The sequence below is a fragment of the Salvelinus sp. IW2-2015 genome, unplaced genomic scaffold, assembly GCF_002910315.2.
Source record: "Salvelinus sp. IW2-2015 unplaced genomic scaffold, ASM291031v2 Un_scaffold7894, whole genome shotgun sequence".
Lineage (NCBI taxonomy): Eukaryota > Metazoa > Chordata > Actinopteri > Salmoniformes > Salmonidae > Salvelinus > Salvelinus sp. IW2-2015.
Window position 1 is genome coordinate 27,265 of NW_019949154.1, and position 7,117 is coordinate 34,381.

General features: G+C 46.9%; 1 pseudogene; it reads right to left on the minus strand.

Annotated features, from left to right (window-relative positions):
- Positions 1 to 6,735, minus strand: part of LOC112079411 (serine/threonine-protein kinase WNK1-like) — a 26,759-nt pseudogene extending 20,024 nt beyond the window's left edge.
- Positions 6,736 to 7,117: the final 382 nt, after the last annotated feature.

Sequence of the window (7,117 nt, forward strand, 5' to 3'; positions counted from 1 at the left end):
TTGTTCTGCGTGTTGAAACATGACAGTGGGGAGATGGGGCAGGTCTGTGTGTTGAAGACATGACAGTGGGAGATGGGGCCTGTCTGTGTGTTGAAGACATGAAACAGTGGGAGATGGGGCCTGTCCTGTGTGTTGAAGACATGACAGTGGGAGATGGGGCGTCTGTGTGTTGACAGGACATTGACAGTGGGAGGCCGTATGGGCGCTGTCCTGTGTGTTGAAGACATGACAGTGGGAGATGGGGCCTGTCTGTGTGTTGAAGACATACAGTGGGAGATGGGCCTGTCTGTGTGTTGAAGACATGACAGTGGGAGATGGGGCCTGTCTGTGTGTGTGAAGACATAACAGTGGGAGATGGGGCTGTCTGTGTGTTGAAAGACATGACAGTGGTGAGTGGGGCCTGTCTGTGTGTTTGAAGACATGACAGTGGGAGATGGGGCTGTCTGTGTGTTGAAAGACATGACAGTGGAGATGGGGCCTGTACTGTGTTGAAGACATGACAGTGGGAGAGTGGGCCTGTCTGTGTGTTGAAGACATGACGAGGGTGGGAAGATGGTGAGACACTGGATGTCTGTTGTGTTGAAGACATGAACAGTGGGAGAGTGGCGGCCCTGTCATGATGTGTGTTGAAGACATGACAGGTGGGAGTGGGCATGTCTGTGTGTTGAGACATGACAGTGCGGGAGGTGGCCACTGTTCTGTGTGTTGAAGACATGACAGTGGGAGATGGGGCCTGTCTGTGTGTTGAAGACATGACTGGAGATCGGGCTGTCGTGTTGTGCATGACAGCGGAGATGGGGCATGTCTGTGTGTTGAAGACATGACAGTGGGGAGGTTGGGCCGAACTCATTTAACTGTTCTGTGTGTTGAAGACATGACAGAGAGAAGAGCCTTGCTGACACTGAGGACAACTGGAGACTGAGTTTTAGGTTTCATGTAAAAACCTCAGTGACAGGAAATAACTTACATTAACATTCTCAGCCAGCCTTGAAGAAAAGTGATTCGGAACAGAACGTAAAACAAAACCTCTATGGTATTTGGAGTATTTCAGGATTGCTCTTCCTGCAGAATGATTTCACCAGTGTTGGGTTAGCCTACCTATTCTGGCTTTACTGTTGACTGAGGAATTCCCACACTTGAGCTCAGAAAAGGCTGTCTGCGATGAACCACAGAACCGTCTGTGATCTACAGAAGCAGCTGAGGAAGCATGGAATGCAGACAGGTTTGACCTCTACTTCTCTCAAAACAAGAACACACCACAGCACAGTAGACCCACCGTCTCCCCTACTGGTGACCTTCACAGAATCCCTCACTGAGCCTCTGGGTTGTCCCCTAGGGTGCCATGGGCCCTGGTCAAAAGTAGTGCACTACTGTATATAGGGTGCAGTTTGGGACAGTCTGAAAGCCTTCCTCTTTTTCCATCTAGAGCAGTAGCATCATGTGCTTGTGGCCACGGCTCCATCTGAACCAGACAGAGCTCATGACTGCCTCTATTTGACCAGGCCGGAGAGGAAACAATCCAATTTGAGGAAAGAGAAAATAGAAAACGAAAGGTCATCAGTTAATTAACAGATGAGATAAAGAGATGTGGGGTGGCAGAGGCGGAGGGGACCTCGGGCGATTATACAGAGGAGGCAGTAAGCACAGGACTAGCCTGGTCCCAGATCTGTTTGTGCAGTCAGTTGGCGAGTCAGCACCAACAGATCTGGAACAGGTTAGACAGGAAGGCCATGCCTCGTCACACAGCCACTGATGATGAGGAATAACAAGACTCAAATGTCCTCTCTGCACTCAGGAAGGCCTTCCTCATTCTCAGCGCTTGGTCATAGTAATACAATAGGGTCAGCTAGGTCTCCGATCTATTTGTTTACCAAATCAGCAAACTGGCTAGACCGCACATTAGGGACCTATTGTAAACATCTCAATTACAACAAATACAATGTCATGTGCTGTATGTGAATACAGGCCTGGATTCTGTAGTGGAGTGAAGCGCTCGTTCCCTGGCAACCAGACTAGCAACTGTAAAAGTCAGATCTACAACATCATTACTCGTCACATTCAGAGTTAACAGTTGAACCCTTTAAAAACCTGACCATATCAAAGTAGTCCTCCTCCCAGTGTCAGAGTCCTAGTTCAACAGCCTATGCAGACATCTAAATAGTGAAAGTCATTGTGAAACTGCGGAGGCGAATGTGTTTCTCAACATCGTAAATGATATGCTGCTTGCTGGGGTAGGCTGCGGTGACTATAGGGGAATGGGAATACCTGGCAGCACAAAGCAAGGAGGGTATGGTGTGTGTGTGTGTGTGTGTGTGTGGTGTGTGTGTGTGTGTTGTGGAGTTAAACTCTCTGCCCCAGGGGAGAGGAGGCTGGATGAGGACGTGGAGTCCTCCTCCCTAGTGATCAAACATGAGCTTTATGATCGACTGAGACCATAAAGAACAAACCACACAGACACATACAGGCCTAGTGTATGTGAGACTGACTGCAACCCAGAGGAATGAGACAGAGAGAGAGAGAGAGACAGAGTGAGAGAGAGAGACAGAGACAGAGAGACAGCGAGAGAGAGGCAGAAGAGAAAACTAGAGAGGGTGGAAAAGAGGAAGAGAGGAACGGCAGGTAGACGAAGACAGAAAACGTGTAATTGGCAGTGACATCCAGAAGGGGAGAGGATGGAGGGGAGAGGGGCTGGACCAAGGCGTTTTAAGATGGAGGACACTTACGCTGGTAACTCGGCGGTAGATCTGTGCAGCGTTCTGGCACTCGGAGTAGGGGTACTCTGAGGTGGCCATCTCCAGCATGCACATCCCAAAGGCATACACATCCACTGACTCGTCYTACTTCTCCTCATACATCTCAGGGGCCATGAACTCTGGGGTACCTTGAAACGGATCAAAACGGAACGGGTTCAGAACTCTCTGTGCCTCACACTGCTGTGTCTCCTCCGGCCCAACTCACCCAGGAGGGCCAGAGGGGAGAGGAGGAGGAAAGGACGAAGCCACGGGACAGGCCGCCGACGTAGCACCTGCGAGGAGAGAAACAGAAGAGAGAGCGGAGAGGGGGAATGGTGGGAGCAAAATAAATAAAGAAAATAAATAAATAAATAAAAAGAGAAGGGGGAAGCTGGCTTCAGTTTAGTCAGAATTGAAACAAGCACAAGTTTTTCTCTGTAAGGCCTTTTATTGGGGCRAAGAGAGAGAAGGGGGGGACAGGTGCACAGAACATGCTGATTGGCCCTTGTGCTGATACTTTGTAATCAAGCAATTGGGAGCAGTCTGGTTAGAGAAGACTCAAACAGGAGAGGGGTTGAGAGGACGACAGGTTGTTAGCCAGACAGACAGGTAAATGTAAGTTCAATCCCCTCCCAATTCAGACACAAACACCTGATTGGATAGCTTTGTAAACAGGCGAGTCTGAAATAGCCAATCGAGGGCCMTTATTACTACATTTGTCCTACTGGTGCGGTTATCAACGTAGCTATGGAACTAACTTGTGTCAAAACCTCCRCTTTCACAGAGAAACACCATACATGTCTTAGTGTCACTTACCTGTTAGTTGACCTGTTGGAAGCAAAGGTTAGAGTAGGTTGGTTAGGCCCTGAGATAAGCCTATCCCATAGCTAGTGACTGAACAGCCCTGTTCCGTGCACCTGGTCACACTGGTATGAAGCAAAGGTCTTACACAGAAAAACTATTATTTACAATTTGGGAAATGTTTATTTAATGTTTATTTTCACTTACCAGAACCACTTACTGTGACTGCAGTACATATGATACTATTATCCAGTACTGCAGACAGAATGAGGGAGAGCCTACATGTTTTAAATACTCAAGAGCATAGACAGACAAAAAAGAAAACAGGTTGATTAAGGGAAAAAGCTGAGCAGATAGAGATGGCCGTATCAGGTGATCTTAAAACGCTGCGGGGAGAACACAAAACCCACGAGGAAAACCTGCAGAGAGAGATATATCACACTGCCTGCATCTGAAATGGTCCCCTATTCCCTATATAGCGCTCCTATGGAGCCCTACGGGCCTGTTCAAAGTAGTGCACTATATAGTGAATAGGGGGCCATTTCAGGCACATTCATTATCATTGTCAGCATGTGCATCTTAGACTTTAAATCAGGCTTAAAGTAAACAAACCACAGGTCTCCACCCAAACCCAAAGGAAAAATATGGTTTTTACCCACAAGAGGGGAAAACTCCACATTTATGGTCAACATTTGTGGGATTTCACGATGTGGCTAAAGACCTGCTGTCATTAGGCAATTTACAAGCTCCAACACACCACAGTTTATGGAAAGTTAGAGTGCTTTCACCTGCTTAATATGAATTTCAATTAGCTTTTTCTGGCGTAACTGATCGTTTTCAGATGGGGGAACAGAGACCAAAAGGTGTTTTCCCCTTGTTAAAACAGGGAACTGGCTGGCACACAGAGCCGGGGTGGTTCCCTAGTTTCACCCCGAGACCAGTCAAACACACCAGCCCTGGAGGAAACTGGAGGCCCACGGAGTACTGCGGTCAGGGAGAGCCAGGCGCTGAAAACCTGTGGTCGGCTCACGACAAACGGGGCTTGGAATCTTTAAACACTTTTAAAAAAGAAGTCAGGAATGAATTTAAAATATATTTTACTTTTATCCAGTCCTTCCAACCCCGTCTTATCCCGTCCACCCAAAACCCTCACATTCCATTCCAGAAGGTGTCAATTTAAATCCTAATATATTTTAAATTCAACCATCTGTGGGGAGTCGGAAGGGACGAGGGAATGGATCTGGCTTTGACACAGGTGTTGGGGTGGAAGGTGAAAGGTCAAGGGTCAAAAAGGTTAAAAGGTCAGTAAATCAGCCTATGGGGTCGTACCTATGACACTCTTGGCGAAGGAGGCCCGTTTGAGCGTAGCCAATCCCAGGTCTCCTATCTTGACGGAGCCAGTGGGGCGGTGATGAAGATGTTGTCACACTTCAGGTCCCTGTGAATGATGGGAGGGGCCCGGGTGTGGAGGAAGTGGAGCCCCTTTAGGATCTGACGACACCAGCTACGCAGAACCTTTATCTTCATCACTTGAACCTCTTCAGATACCTAGAACACAATAAGAACAAACCGTGACGAGACTGTGGAACGTTTCTAACCCAGTGTTGTTTTGATATATCTGATGAACCGTTATCTTCAGCACCCTTGAACCTCTTCAGATACTGCACCTACAACACTTTTAATATTCATTTAGCCAGTACAAGTTGTCATTATAAATGCGAGGTAAAGCGTTGAGAACAAATATAGCTTTTACAATACCAAAACAAGCAGTGGTGAGATGAGGTGTAACACATTTCTATCAGGTGTTGTTTACAATCACATAGGTGATTAATGGTTATCAAAGTAACCCTCAGTGATGAGTGATCACTGGTTTCATGTACAGCACCAGTCAAACGTTTTTACTATTTTCTACATTGTAGAATAAGAAAGACATCAAAACTATGAAATAAAATATTGGAATCATGTAGTAACCAAAACAGTATTACACAAATCAAAATATATTTTTTATTTTGAGATTCTTCAAAGTAGCACACCTTCGCATTCTCTCAACCACAAAGACACAGCGGTTGGAACCAAAAATCTCACATTTGGACTCAAAACCAAAGGACTTTAGTAGTAATTTCTTTGCAGCAATTCGACCATGACGGCCTGATTTACGCAGTCTCCTGCTTCCTGTGAAGCAATTATTTGGCTGGAATTTGTGAGGTTGGTGACTCTAATGAACTTATCCTCTGCAGCAGGTAACTCTGGGTCTTCCTGTCCTGTGGCGGTCCTCATGAGAGCCAGTTTCATCATACGCTTGATGGTTTTTGCGACTGCACTTGAAGAAACTTTCAAAGTTCTTTGAAATTTTCCAGATTGACTGACCTTCCCGGACATTTCTGGAGGGAATGGCCCTAGCCCTCAACCCTCCGATCCAACAGGTCCCAGACGTGCTCAATGGGAATGAGATCCGGGCTCTTCTCTGGCCATGGCAGAACACTGACATTCCTGTCTTGCAGGAAATCACAAACAGAACGAGCAGTATGCTGGTGGTATTGTCATGCTGGAGGGAATGTCAGAATGAGTCTGCAGGAAGGTGTATCATATAAGGGAGGAGGATGTCTTCCCTGTAACGCACAGCGTTGAGATTGCCTGCAATGACAACAAGCTCAGTCCGATGATGTTGTGACACACCGCCCCAGACCATGACGGACCCTCCACCTCGATCCCGCTCCAGAGCACAGGCCTCGGTGTGTAACACTCATTCCTTCGACGATAAACACGATCCACCATCACCCCTGGTGAGACAAAACCGCAACTCTCAGTGAAGAGCACCTTTTTGCCAGTCCTGTCTGGTCCAGCCGACGGTGGGTTTGTGCCCTGATGTCTGGTGATGTTTGGTGAGCACCTGCCTTACAACAGGCCTACAAGCCCTCAGTCCAGCCTCTCTCGCCTATTGCGGACAGTCTGAGTACTGATGGAGGATTGTACGTTCCTGGTGTAACTCGGGCAGTGTTTTGCCATTCTGTACCTGTCCCACAGGTTGATGTTCGGATGTACCGATCCTGTGCAGGTGTTGTTTACACCTGGTCTGCCACTGCGAGGACGATCAGCTGTCCGTCCTGTCTCCCTGTAGTGCTGTCTTTAGACGTCTGACAGTACGGACATTGCAATTTATTGCCCTGGCCACATCTGCAGTCTTCATGCCTCCTTGCAGCATGCCTAAGGCATGTTCACACAGATGAGGCAGGGACCCTGGGCATCTTTCTTTTGGTGTTTTTCAGAGTCAGTAGAAAGGCTCTTTAGTGTCCCAAGTTTTTCATAACTGTGACCTTTAATTGCTACCGTCTGTAAGCTGTTAGTGTCTTAGCGACCGCGTTCCACAGGTGCATGTTCATTAATGTTTATGGTTCATTGAACAAGCATGGGAAACAGTTTTTAAACCCTTTACAATGAAGATCTGTGAAATAATTTGTTTAAAATCCAAATAATCTTTGAAAGACAGGGTACTGAAAAATGGGCGTTTTTTTGTTGTTGCCTGAGTTGATATATATTACCACATACATAATATTTCTACATACTTTATACTATATCTGGTTTTA